At 42.7% G+C, this 14,743-nt stretch overlaps 1 long non-coding RNA gene across 1 annotated transcript in view; it reads left to right on the top strand.

Moving 5' to 3' along the window:
• Positions 1-14,320, top strand: part of LOC108492515 — a 34,982-nt gene extending 20,662 nt beyond the window's left edge. The window contains exons 2-3 of the long non-coding RNA XR_001873130.1: positions 6,220-6,395; positions 10,894-14,320. This is a non-coding gene — a long non-coding RNA (uncharacterized LOC108492515). The remainder of the gene's footprint in view (positions 1-6,219; positions 6,396-10,893) is intronic.
• Positions 14,321-14,743: the final 423 nt, after the last annotated feature.

The raw sequence follows: 14,743 nt of genomic DNA, 5'->3' as shown, positions 1-14,743 counted from the left end.
CTTACAAAGCAACTAATCATCCCTTTGACCAATTCAGTTATTCTAAAGAGAACTCCCTAATGTCAGGTATCTATTCCTCAGCACACTGACCTGCTTTAAAACCCCAGTGAACCCAGTCCACCAGAAACCAAAATAATAAGAGTGGCTACAAGGGGGTGAAGAAGTCAGTGTGATCTCTGCAAGGGAGAAAAGACCTTCCAAACTGCTGAGTCAGTCCAGGTAAGCCCTCGTCACTCCCTGTACATTAGGTTCACTTAAAAATGTTCCTTGTGGCTAATGGCGCATTAATAAAGTATTGGCTGTCTGGGACTGTTGGGTGCTGTGCCAAAAACAGTCTTTTGTAAATTGAACATGTACAAAGGTTCTGGCAGTCTGATTCCCAATGACCCACTGACAAGCTACTGATCCAGCTGAAGATGTGGAGATGGAATGTAATTGCACACAATCTTTTTAATCAAGGACTACACTTCCAATAATCTGCTGCAGTGACAGAGAAAACAACATCAGGCTGTAATACATGTCTGGAATCAAAGCTCTTTTCAGTACAGTCTTAATTAAAGAGTGTCTCTGACTACAAGTTTTATAGAAAAGTCAATGAGCTTCCAGCTGAGGAAAGGACCTTTCTTGATGTGATGAAAAGGTTGCACATGTAGTTAGAGCATGATCAGAAAAAAAACCCATGTAGAAACACAGGTAACACTCAGGCCGTGGTTATGTTTGGTACTATCATTAATACAGACTGGGTTTTGAGGGAAGGAGGGAATGAAAAGGCATTCATCACCCCCAAAATCCCAAGCACAGAAAAAGCTGCAGCCAAAGTCATCACTAGCACCAATCAGAGCTGCTGCAGGGATGCTACATCACAGCCTGGCCTGCAGCAGTCCCCCAGGGCACGAGTGCCTGAGGATTTCACCTAAAGGTGATCCAGGGAACATGACCCAGAAACAGGAATGACAACCAGGGCAAGAGTCATCAGGTGGCTTTTCACTTCTTGGACAGTCTTCAACGTCAGGCTGTGCTGGTGGTCATTAAATCAGTATTCTCCCCACCTCAGGCCACTAAATCCCAGTCAGAAAGTGGTCTGTTGCTTCACCATTCTCAGAGATAATTTTTGACTGTTCTCTGCCTTTGATTAAACATAAACTGCATTTTACACCCCTCCATCTGGCACTTCTCATAAATACATTCTGCAACTAAAAGATATTCAGAGTTTGCAAGTTTAATTTGCCATCCCTCCATATAACCAAATTATAACATAACAACCTGTCACAGAGGTCAAGCTTAACAGTATTCTGTAGAATCACAGAATGGTTTGAGTTGGAAGGGACTTTAAAGGTCATCTAGTTCCAACCCCCCTGCAGTGAGTTGGGACTTTAACTAAATCAAGTTCCCCAGAGCCCCATCAACCTGATTTTGAATGTTTCCAGGGATGGGGCATCCACCACCTCTCCGTAGCGTTTCATCTGTGCCAGTGTTTCACCACCTTCATTGTAAAAATTTTCTTCCTTATATCTAATCCAAATAATCCCTGGTTTCTTTTAAATCAAAAGTTTAAAACCATTACCCTTTGTCTTATCACAACGGACCCTGATAAAAAGTTTGTCCCCATTTGCGTGTACTGCTCTTTACCAGCCAGTCTTGATGCCAAAAAGTAGTCTTGGACACATTTGATTTACTACAACAGATATTGCCCACACGTCCTGGGAAGGACAAGAGGCAGAGACAGTGAACAGCTGGGACTCAGACTCAGGATCCTGACTGATCCTCACTCGTCTGAGCAATGGGCCATTTATCCTTTCCCCCGGCCTCGCTCAGTGACACGCCAAATTTGGAGGCTGCTATATTTGTTACCTACCTACAGAGATATAGACTAGAGTTCAATTATCCTTAAATTCTTATCAGGATCCTTCACTCCAGCCAGCGCTGTCATGGAAAATGTAATGCATGTCCTGACTCAAGGTTTTGGTTCATTTGTAATAAAAATCATCTGGCCTCCCTCTGAAGGAAGATGCAATCCATCCCTGCTGGGAGACAGTGGAAAATATAGTTTATGTGGGTGCCAACTGGATCTTCATCAGAAAGAAGCTTTTGTGCTGTATTCACGTGCAGAGCTGAGGATGGGGGGAGGGGTCTGAAAATGGGAAGATTTTCTGTGATGTTGAGCTGTTTGGCTGCTTGCACTGGTTCCAGATGGTGCTGGAGGCACTCAGTGTCTCTGAAAACAGGCCAATTTTCATTCTCCCAGTTCTTTTAGTAACAAGAGAAAAACTGTTCTCTTGAGGAAAGAAAACAGGGAATAACTAGTAATGATATTTCTACTTCCCTTGTTGGCAAATTAGAACCAAAATTAGCTAACATGCTGCAACAGTTCTGGCTTTCCAGCTGGAGAGGGAAGCTGCAGTGAGCTTCTCTGGGTGTCTCACGTAGCACAAAGCATTGCTCCCTGAAACAGCCCTAATCCAAACTCACTCAGATCACCTGGGCCCCTTAACTCTTTTCAGATCTTCAATTATTTTTTCTTCCAATTCCTCATAACAGTGAGGAGAGCAATCTGTTTAAGTAGGGCTGTTTTTGCTAATGTTTTCTAAGGGTTTCTCATCCTTACCCAACAATATTTCTGGCCTCTGGGGCTGTTCCTTCTGTGGGTCAATTTTTGCCCAGTGACCTGGCAACAGATGCTGACAGTGTTTAACACCATGTCCTGCTTTGCAGTCAAGTCCATACTCCTACTACACCTCAGAGCTTATTAATTCAGTCTTTAAGACTCCTTTGCAAGATTTTTTTCAGTTTAAGATAGGATGTTCAGCTGGCATCACACCTCCAACTGGATCACCACAAAGAATCAGAGCAGTGGCACAGTAAGTTACAAGCGTGAGCACAGGTTACAAACATCCATCCTCACCCTCCTCTTCAGATTAAACCAGTTCAGAAAAGGAACAGACATGAGCAGTGCCTTCTATGGGGGCCCTGTGTGAAAACCTGGGGGTCAAAACACACTCTGGACTTTGAGCTTTATTTTTTGCTTCTGTTTAATTGATCAAATCCCTCTCACCATGAATTTCTAAAAATCTGAGTAAAATTTGTATTCAAAAAAGTGTATGAATTAGTTACCAGTATGGATTGATGAGTACTTGCATACACAAAATCTACACCTATTACAATAGCAAAACTACTTGTCACTTTTTTTTTCCTGTTTTGCCTCAGACTTACTAATTTAACACCTTCTTGACTAGGAGCTTTCTTCATTAGTGAGAATTTAACTTTTAATGTCAAAACAGTGATTTGGCAATGAAACAGTACTATGTGATTTCTTCATGCCAACATTTGTGGCAGTTTGACAGGTGTAACCTAGTTATTTTAGTGAGATTTCATCCACAATACTTTTCCTGTAATGTCAAAATGTTCATACAGCCTCAATCTGATCCAGGCATATATAAAGATGAAAGGGCAAAAGATGTGTTTCTGAGAAGTATCCTGCAAGTCAGAGAACACTGGACAACACCACCAGAAGGTAGATATATTAACGTAAAAAGGAGTTGCTGATCTACCTTTTGTTTTTATAAGGTAAAATAATTAAATTTTCAGAGCTGTAGTGAGAAAAAATGTTTTTCTTTTTTCCTCCCTGTCAGCTTTGCTGCAGTGAAAAATTTTTCCATTGCTTTGCTGAAAGTTCTCTTGGCTAACAGCCATGGTTTAATTTATAAAATAACTGATAGGACCAACAGGCATGTTTCTCTCCTTTCAGAGGATTTAAGCAGCAGAGAGTTTAAAAAGCAGATACTCCATTAAAATGAGTTTATATCATATCTATTCAGAGCTCACAAGCCATGGCTTAAAAGCCAAATCCATTTGTTTCTCTAAGACTCCTTTACTTTTGTCACTCTCCATGATGAAAGGGGATGCACACACTGTGCGTCGCAGCAGTGATAAGGAAAGCAGCTTCAGCCCCCTTATCAAAACAAGCACTGAATGAAGGGTGGTCCTGCTGCAGACAGATGTTCCTTTTCAAGCTCATCTAAACTTTGCATACCACGGGTATTGCTTTGTGTTTTCCTGACATTATCTGTTAAAGGATGAAACAACGTTCCCCACAGCCCCTGGGGGAAGCCAGTGCCGCAAGGAGGATGGGTTGGCTGAACCACCTTACAAAATCCCTGCAGCTCTCACACGACAGCACAAACATACAGGGAACTTAAGAAATGTCCCTGCAGCACACACAGGAGACACAGGGCTCCTTCCTCAAGGGATGAACTGGGCTATTGGCTCGCCCATTGCTCAGATCCTGGCCAGCCAAGGACAGCACAGGAGATGTAGCAAAACCCCTGAGCTGGGGTCTGAGGAAACATTGGATGGCCTTTCTTCTCCTGCTCCCCTATGGATCGCAAAGAAACCAATACAAAGACAACATCATAACCCCTTCCTCGCTTACCTGCCCTTTTTTAATTAATATATGTTACTTAATTGCAAGCACTTCCCACTACTGGGTCCAACAATCACCAACTCATAAAGTCCATCACAGATCCTTACTTCACTTTTCTACCACTTCCAATCTCTGAGAAAGATTCCTAGATGTTCTCAGGCTCTCACTTCAGCAAAGTTTATTCAAGGACTATCCACACAAGTTGAGCTTTAGGAGACTGGAGGCGCTTTTCACTCCAGATCCCAACTGTCCATCAGTTCACTCAATAGCTCTACACGGCGACTTGCTGCCAAGCACAACCACCTCTTTTTTTATCTTTTGTTAACAAGTAATTCCACATACTCCTTAAGTGTGAGAGAAACGATTATTTGATTTCGGATGCTCTCAAATTATAAGCAGTCCACAGTTATTTTAAGTGTATGCTGCATTTTTTCTCAATAAAGATTAATATTATTCTTGCCATGGGGCTGTGTAAGAAGGAAACACGTTGCTGTGCAACAGCAATTTTTAAAACTTTCTCCCGACTGATTTATGTATTTATTCATTTTGAACTTTTTGGGCACTCGTAAATGATGTCTTCAGTCTTCTGAGGGAATACTGACATCCAGTGATTTACAACTGGCTAAAAGCAAGTTTGTGGGAGAGAGATTATTTTTCTCTTGCTTATAACTGAGAGGGCTAGATTCAATAAAGGAGTTTGCATAAATTAAGCTGAGCATAAAGATTTAAAATCAATATGTAGAGCAAGGAAAAAAAAAACCAACAACCGAAACAAAACACCAAACAGTGGGTTAAAAACAAAGATTAAACCTGCCTGTGTACTACAGGTACACAGGAGAATTCATGCTCACAGGAAGACAGAGTTACTGAAATGAAGTATTGATTTTCTGCTGAGAGAATTGTAAGTATGAAAGGACAATTAGTTTTTAGACTAAGCTAACGGTCATATTATTGCTCTCTGGATATAGCAAGAAGCTCATCTGTCTGTATCTATCTACAGCATTTGACTCCTGTGCTCAGAGGCAGTGAGTTTTTAATCGAAACTAGATTGTTAAGAATATTAGAGTATGATTAAGTGTCCAGGCTATTCCTTTATAGATTTGAACTTCAAATTGAAGGTGACTTCTTTTGACAAACACACATAACACAGACCTGAAGCAGCACTTCACCTTCCTTCCTGGTCATTCACCTCTGCTCCCTTGCCCAAGCAGCACTCTGTTCAGCTGAGTCCCCTCACAAGGGATTTGGGGTCATTTGTGGCTTGTTCTTCTCAGAGTTCCCATCCTACATCTTAGAACTCCTTTTCACACCAATATGGAAAAAAACCAGGTTTGTCATCCAGCAAGTTTTAAGAGTTTTTCTGATTGAATTTATTTTGTATGTTTTTAAGTCTTGGTGTATCAGTTCAGATAAATCAAGTAGTTTTGTTTAAACAACTGAATTTTCCCCTTAAATTCCTGCCATTTTTTAAAGAAATAGGTTAAAAAATCCAATCCCTAACTAATTATGCAGACTCTCGAGCGGTATCAATTCAAACCTGGTCGATTTTTCACTATGAATTAAAAACAGGTTATTTTTGCTTGTTTGAGAAGAAATATTGATATGACTTCGGGCTTGAACAACACTCTTTGTATCACGAATGTTGTCCTAGGGAATGTCTGACAAACAAATCCATCCTGTGTATGACTGTATCCGATTGCCTCAGGCTGTCGCTGGAGCGATTCCCAACTGCTTAACGAACCCGTCACGCCCACATCCTGCGTGATGAGCAATTGTCAATTATTATCTTCTGTTTTCAGAGCACACCGGTGAGAACTGCTTCCAGGTCTGGGTGGAGGTGAACCTGAGCGGAGCCTGAACGCCGTTAAAGCCCCACTGACTAACAAAAACTTTTAAAATATGACTACAGTGAGGATTTTATCTCCACAATGCTGCTATGCCGGGATGTGACAGGCTTCCTACCCAGGTCTGGAAGGTAGGGATCGGCTTGCATACATGCAATCACATCATTCCCCTTCCTTCCCCTCCCTGTACATATGTCGTTTTGGGAAAGGAGTATAGAAGAAAAAAAAAGTGGTTTTTTTGTATATCCTATGGGTTGAGATGAGCTGGAACATGATTAACCAGCATAGGAACCAGCTCTCTGCAATGTATGTGGTACATTATTACTTGATATTTAAAGTGACAGTGCCAAGATTGTCAGGTCTGGAAAAAAAAAAATAAACCATTTCTTTTAAAGTATGTTGCACAGGGAAGACTGATTGAAAAATTTAGGCACACTGATGAGCACAAGCATTACAGAAAGTCTGTAACAGAGCTGGTACACTAAAAAGGATGACAACATCTGCCTGCTTGTGTACATAAGGTCATAAAAATGAAACATATCCTCTCTTCTGTGGCAATCCTCCTTGAAAAGAGCACTGGAAAGCAAAGGCCAAATGCTCAGGATGGTACCTTCACTGAGGTACCAAAGTTCTTGATCCCCAGGCCATATCCCTGACCCAGGCTGCAGAATCTCCTGACTGCAAGAATGGTCAGACAAACGCAAGCCAGGGGAACCAGGGCATCCAAACTAGGTGATGTCAACCCTTCTGAGGAGACACAACTGCTTCCTGGTCCTGGCCCTCTGCAACCCACAAGGAGCCAAGTCCACAGAGTAATTTTTGGTGCTGAGTTACATGACCACCACAAGCCAGCCCAGCTCCATCCCTGGGTGAGCCTGCCTGTGTCACCCATCTATTCTCAGAAGAGTTAGAGGGGAAGAGATTGCAGTGAAAAACTGGGGGATTTATAGCAGAACATACACTCAGCACTGCTAAACTGCCTGATGGTTTGAACCAGAGATTGTCCTCCTTCATCTTTTGGCTTTGTTTAGACCAAATTACATTTTCAACAAATCTGAGGAAATTTAAAAAAAAATACAATTCTAAAGCTTGGTGCTGTCAAGCTGGAAAAAAGTAATTTTCTACAATTCGGCTATTCATAGAAAGCTTGATCATTCAAGTGTGAAACTTTATAACTGTTTCTGCTGATCTCTTCTTTTTTTCCACACACACAATGCTGTCAACAACAGCCGTGCTAGTAAACAAGAGCAAAACATCCAGTCAACCAGTCTGTAGCTGGAGTGAGAATTAATTTCAGTAGCACTGACGGATTTCACAAGCAAGACTGAGAAAAACTGACTGCAAAACGATTGTGCTCACCTCCACAGCACATCCCCTAGGGCTGAGACAAATGGTAGGATGTGCAGGCAGAGCCTCCTCCAGCATGGACCAACCTGTCAGACACTTCCACGTCCCACTCCAAGCCTGGCCATACCACTGGGTATCAGAGAGATGAGAAGTTGAAGGAAATGAAAATTAAGCAGGACAAGTTATACAGCTGTTACAGAGATGGAAGACCACAAGTACTGGGAGACAGGAGGGAGCAGGACATAGCATGTCCATGGTAATACTTGGAAGCTGGACTTTCTCAAGAGGAACCAGTCTGGGTGAACACATGCAAATAGCTCCTTTTACGTTTGGGGACTGTCTCTTGCTGGTTCCAACGTGTCTGATCTAGAACAGTGATATGTTACAGCCATAATAAATTAACCTGGAGACAACTGCCTTGGAAATAGCCCTTTTCCAGCATCCAGATCTGTTTAGCACCAATAAGTCTCTGCACTGCCAAGCCCACTGGAATGCAATTGCAGTAACCTATGCCATGGAACACCAAATGCCTCCTGGCACCCAACCCACCTGCGACTTGGATGAGCATGGGTGTTATGTGCAGCTCTGACAAGGTGAGGAGTCTTTCCCCTCTGACAGAGCTGGTACACAGACAGATTCAGGTGAGCAGCCAAGCTGTGAGCAAGAAGAGTGAATTTAGAAAGCCAGACACTTCTGCCCAGTCCCAAAATATATGTTCTCCACCAGTAGTGACTTAATGCATAATAGTAGTTCCACACCAAAGCATTATCTGGTTTATGGGGAGAGCAGAAGGAAGGAAGACGTGATTTATACAGCTTCAAGAATATAGCTTTTTGGAAAAAATATTTCTATTCCCACCGAAAATGCCTACTTTTCACCAAAAGGGATCAATATAAACATAAAACCACTAGGTTCAAGCTGCCCTTGTAATGTCCTGTGCAAAATACAACTCAGATGCCTTACACTTTCATTCTGCTCTTTGGGTAAAGGTTTCTGCCTGGCCTATCCTTTCCATAACATGCTTTTCCCTTCCAGCAGGAAAGGGGCTGCATGACAGTTTTCCTGGTAAACATCCTCCAGCCACAGTCCTGGGGCAGAGGGAAGCAGAGGGATGCAGCACTTAAACCAGACTCCTGTGAGATTTTGTGATGTCATTGTGAAGAGAAAAATCTCCAAGGGATGGAACTCCACTTGAAACCTCTGATCATTTTCCAAGTAAATGATTCATCATTTCAAAGAAAGTACATTTGATTGAAAATGCAGTTTTCCCTCAAAGATCGGTACTGATGGAAATTACCAGGTAGTTCTGATATTCTGCAGGAGGTAACTTAGTGTGAAATAACCTCACATGGTACAATAGCCAGAATGTCAGAAGACAAAAATCAAATCCATCCTTGTTGGACCTTCACAAGTCCTTTCCCACAGTAAAGGACTGGGCTGCATTAGTAGTTTTGATAACAATTTTGTGTTCATAAAGTATTCATACTTAATACTCAGCCTTGCTGACGAACCCTTTTTTCATCACATGAAGTTATAAACTGCAATGTAAGATCTCTTGGCTGGTGAAATAGAGCAGTAGCAGAGTCTTCTGGGAATATTAGACCTCTGATCAGCCAGGTGAGCATTACAGGCCTGACCCCACTCCTCAGTGATTTCTTCGTGAGCTCCTAAGGATGTGACTGGTAAATCCATGAGATGATGGGATGTCTGCTTGGTTTCATTCACTTTGTGTTATCAGCTTCTTTCATCTCCCTGCTGCAGGACTGGCTGTCACAGTAATTTCTGTGTTTTCAGGAAATTAAAAAAATCTGACATCCTTGTGCTTAAAATAGACTCGAGAGCCCAGCTGATTTATACTTGCCTTGTGGGATCCAAGAGGTTGTGAGGCTGGAAAACAACTTGAAAAAGAAGTAAATTATGAGACGGGGAAGGAACTGTGAATTTTTGTTCTAAAAGGTCTCCAGTTCACCCTGAGGAAGATTTGCAGGGCACGGGAGTTCAGGAATCACTGGGACACCCACTGGCAGCTGGCACAGCATGATGCTGCAGGAACACAATGCTCCAGCCAGATGTGAACCACTACTGCAATAGCCCTGCCAGCAGCATCAGCTCACTGGAAACATAACCAGGCAAACTTGGCTGTGCAGATAAAACCTGTACCTGGAATTTCCTCACTGCATAAATGCAGTGATAGAGAGCAGCTGGGCCATTTGATACCCCAGTTTCACCCAATCCTCCCTATGGCTCAATATCTTCTCATTCCCACCTATCGACTCCAAATGAAGCAGGAACTAGTTTTCAGATTGAGTATTGCATTTGATATGAATGACTTTGTTGTTTTGTTTGCTTTAAATAGGCATTCCCTATTCCTGATCTTCATCGTAACCCTCAACACTTCTACCCCCCATCGTGGCCAAAGGTGAATGTCAGAAAAAGTTTCCCCCATCCCTGGGCAGTGACTCAATTCCCTAAGTCAGGTCAGTTCCTCTCCTTCAGCATCATCACACAAAGCAATTTGTGTTACCAGCTGATGAACTATGCAGAAGAAAACTTGCAGAGGCAGAAAGGTCTCAATCACTGCTGAGGCCATTTTGGTTATGGATTCACACAAGGAGGCCAGAAGAGACCTTCAGCTATGCAGACATCTGCATTGGATAAGATAATCCTTGTTCTAATCACACAATCACCTGTACCTCTCTGGGTGATAAAATACCCACTTAAAAATGATATTGCTCCTAAAAAAAAAAAAAATCTTCTACTGCCTGGAGAACCTATGAGTACTGGAAATTAAAAGATTATGGAAAATAAGTACGCATAATTTTCACTTTGCTTTGTGCCAGTAAGAGACAGAGAATGTTTGGACAGAGAGGAAAATTGGGATAGAAACAGTCTGCTGTGCCATTTGTCTGATCTTTCACACTAGTAGAGGAATGGAAATATTTTTATGATTAGGAAATGCTGAGACAAGAACAGTGTCTGTGCCTCTTTTAAGAGATGATATTTCAAGTGGATAGTTTTCATTCATTACTGCTTCTCTTTCTTTTGTTAACATCTCATTCTAGTGTCTAATATTTTAGCAAGAAGTATTTGTGGGCTAAATTAACATGGAGATGAGGTTTCTTCTGCTCACAGCTCTCAGTTACCTGAGCTGTGACATTTCCAGTGGGTTTATTTCCCTGCAACAATATATCACAGAGGTTTTCTGTTTCCAGTTCTACCCCCAAGTTTCCCCATACCCAGGAGCAGCAATCACTTGTGCCTGACAGCATGTTTGTTTTGCAGGTGGTTGATGATGTTAGGAGTAAATATAAACCCAGATGAAGAGCGGCATGAGCAATGGAGGGACCAACCCCAGAGCCTGTGTACGTTGACGTGGACAAGGGACTGACATTAGCATGTTTTGTTTTCCTCTGCCTCTTCCTGATTGTGATGATTATTCGCTGCGCAAAAGTCATCATGGACCCTTACAGTGCCATCCCAACGTCCACATGGGAGGAGCAGCATCTAGATGACTGAAAGGACTTTACCAGACAGAGCCATAAAATGCTGTTGTCCAGGAGGCCTTTTCCCACTGGGAAGGCTCACACACAAACGACCATTTTCAGATATGCAGGACAACAGCAATATCTCTAAGAGCACACAGTGTAAATGATTTTTGCTCAACAGGTCAAGATATCAGCAAGCCATTCTGGCAGCACAGTTTACTACTATGCAGCAACCCTTATTTTACAGTTATCATTGTAACTCAAGTAGCACAAGATTCTCCAGACTTTTACTAATGTAACTGTTGGTTTAGCACAGTTTGTCCCACCCTCAGTATCACCCACAAATCCTGGGTAACCATCAATACCATGAACAAGCAACAAGAATATCCTGTCTTTCCTGGAAATAGATTGCTTCAAATATTTCCCTCAGTCACTATAGTAGCATTTCAGAAAAGGCCCAGAATTTACTGTTTTGTGTGCCAGAGCATCTCTAAGCAGAAGTGCTGAAGGACCCCTGGTTAAGTAGGGTTAAATGAGTAGACTTACTCTTGACTCACTTGGTTCTGCACAGACTCCCTACCCCACTGCAGCCGTATTTCCAGTGATCAGGATGCAGAAGCACTCAGAATAAGGGGGTACTGGACTAATGTTGACCCCGTAGCACCACCTTGCTCTATCCTACTCATACAAAAACTAGGCATATCCTCTGCCATGGGTCCATGGATTAGTCAAACTAATGAGCTCGGTAGCCATGAGAAGTCCACGGAGCAGAGCTTGGACACTGCTGGTGTCAACCCCATAGAACTTGCTGTGATTTTCAAAGAGTGATTCCATGTGCAACTTCATCCATCTTTTGTTTCAGGTGTATTTCAGTGGGATGAGACAGGACTAGAATGACCAGGACAATAAGCAGAGACATTGTTCCTGGCTTTGTCATTCAGACTCCTCAGCCTAACATTTGCAGTAACACACAATAATACGCATTCTACCTCTGAGAGATTCAGCACCTTCAATGGAAGATTTTTCCCACAAATTTGTAAGGTACATTTCCTTCTCTTCTTTCATTAAGACAGCCATTATGCAAGAAGTCATAAGTGAACATAGGAGCTCTGGAAATTTATTATTTACCTTTGAGGAGTGGGGACTGCAAGATTCTCATGTCCTCTGTTCCTCAAATTCTAAAGTTTCCTCACAGCTGCCTTTTTTTAGTGACTACATGTTCAGCTCATGGGAGTGAAAGGATGCAATACAGGGCAGGTACTGCAACCACTGCAAGCATCATGAACACACAAGACTTGAAAGCACAAAACTGCAAGAAGGGCATTTCACTATTTCTCCTCTTCCTTACCATCCTACCTGACCTCTAGTTCTTGCCATAAGAGGAAGGAAGGAATTGTGGCAAGGAACTGGGACATAGACTTTGTAAGTTACTGCTCTAGCTCTAACAGATTTGTTTGATGATCACACAAGTCACTTTGTGTGCCTCAGTGCACAATATTATCTTGTCTCCCATCGTTTTGTCTATCTCAGTACCAGAAAGTACTTGGAGAGCCTTAGACAGAGACATGCGAATTAAGGTTCTTATTTACAATTCTTCCTGATGAAACTAATAGGGAAGGTCTGGATCGTAGCATGGGAAGTTCTCCCCAGGCAAAGGATTTGTCCAGACACCCATTTACTCTCTTATTTTGATTGCAGGATTTTGAACCATGCCAAATGGCACCTGGCTTTGCTACGTATCCCACTGATTTCTGAGGATGTGAGGTGCTCAGCACTGTGATTACAGAGACCCCAAAATAGCAGGCTATAAGGCACATAAAGAGTTTTGCATAGATCTTTTGAACTGCACAATTTTTGCTGATCTCTGTTGTAGGAGATCCCATTCAGGAGGCAGAAGATTTGCAGATTGGCTTTAATTCTGATGTCCTCTAGCAAGAGTCCTCCACTGCTTCCATTACCCACTGCAGACTGCTCATCAGGCTGTTATTTAGCCTCAGTTTCTGCTAGCAGAGGACTTTTCCAGGTGTGAATGTTAATGTTCGTCATACTTGCAGCAAACACACTGTTCTCTCTTATTCGTGAGCGGGTCCATGTGTACCATAGGAATGGATGCCCCACATCAAAGAGCAACACTTCTGTTCCCAGAAGCTAAGAAGCCATTTTTTGTCATTAAGTCTTGTATCCCACTCTGATACTAGTGGGGCTACTTACAAAAAAACCAAATCAACCTAATTTCCAACCTAGGAAACTTTCAGTTTGCAGGTCACCTGCCTGCACACACAGCTGACCCAGAGCAAGGACAGAGCTTGTCCTCACACCTCCCAGTGCCAATACTCCACTCAGTGTTTATCTGCATGCAGAACCCTTTGGCACTGTCACATGTCACTGATAAGCTCCTGTTCAGCTAAGGACTTACGCAGGTGCTTAAGTTTAAGCCCCTGAGCAGGCTGTTCAACTACAGAGGGCAGGGTCAGTCATGTGCCTGTCCTTGGCAGGGCAGGGACAGCAATACACAGTCCTTGCATGAGCAAAGTCTGTGTAAGAACAAAGGGTTACAAATGCTGGGGAAGCAAATTGACAAATTTTATCCGCAAGAATGTTTGCCACTTTTTTCTCTCTTTGTCCAGCTGAGCAAACCATTTTATGGATTTTTCTGAAAATCCTAATGGAAAGACCCCTCTGTGTAGCCCTATTTTCTAATAAAAATGCTCTTGTCCTCCTGGCATAGCCTGTCAAGTCCATCCTTCAGTTGACAAAAAAGTTCTTCAACAACCCCTACACATATCACAGTGTAAAAGTCAATGTGATTGTTTTTATAGAGATAATGTAAATGCATTCTAACTTCTGCCTTTCCCCACTGGTTCCAGTCACACAACCTCACTACTCTTTAACCAAAAGCAATACTAAACATCATGCCTAAAGCAGACGTATTATCCTCCCTGCCCTGGGAGTCAGGACCCTCCCACCCAAGGTGCATCACTGCAGCTCCAGCCGGTGCCGACCCCACCGGCAAATCCGCACTCACAGCCAGTGGAAGGTCTGTTTTAGCAGGGGCTGCATCACTGGGCTTGGTAGTAATTTCAGCTGCATGCAACAAGTGCCTCTGCTAGTTTTAGTTCTTTTTTACTCATTGTGCCATACTACCAGCAATTGCACTCAGAGGAAATAACTCAAACTTGTTGCAAATGTATTTATCTAACGTAATAAACAGCTTCAACATGGAAAACCTCCTTGCTGTCTCTCTTGTGGTTCTCTTCTAGTTGCCAGGACATCATAAAACACATTCACAACACAACATGATTTTCAAGAAGGACGTACATTCCTGACAGCCCTCCTTGTAGTGTGAGAGTGAAGAACTGTTCTCTGTGTAGCTACACCACTGCAGACTCTCAGGAGCTCAGGACAGACCTGATGGATCTCCAGGTGTTCCTGTGGCTCTGCAGGTCAACCCCTCCAAAGAGGCTATTTCAGGTTACTCCCTCAGTCAGGAAGAGCACTGAGCTGAGCTTCAGCTCAGTGGGGGACTGCAGCATCTGTATTTCAGCAATTCATTATCAGTAACAAATTGCATACCAAAAGAAACGGGGCCAGTGAAACCCGAATCCCTCCTGCTAGCAACCGAAAATGAAGAGCACGGAGCATCTGTG

This window comes from Lepidothrix coronata, unplaced genomic scaffold, assembly GCF_001604755.1.
Source record: "Lepidothrix coronata isolate B3197 unplaced genomic scaffold, Lepidothrix_coronata-1.0 Scaffold11, whole genome shotgun sequence".
Taxonomy (NCBI): domain Eukaryota; kingdom Metazoa; phylum Chordata; class Aves; order Passeriformes; family Pipridae; genus Lepidothrix; species Lepidothrix coronata.
Note: the sequence above shows the minus strand (reverse complement) of the source record. Positions and strands in the feature narration are given on the sequence as shown.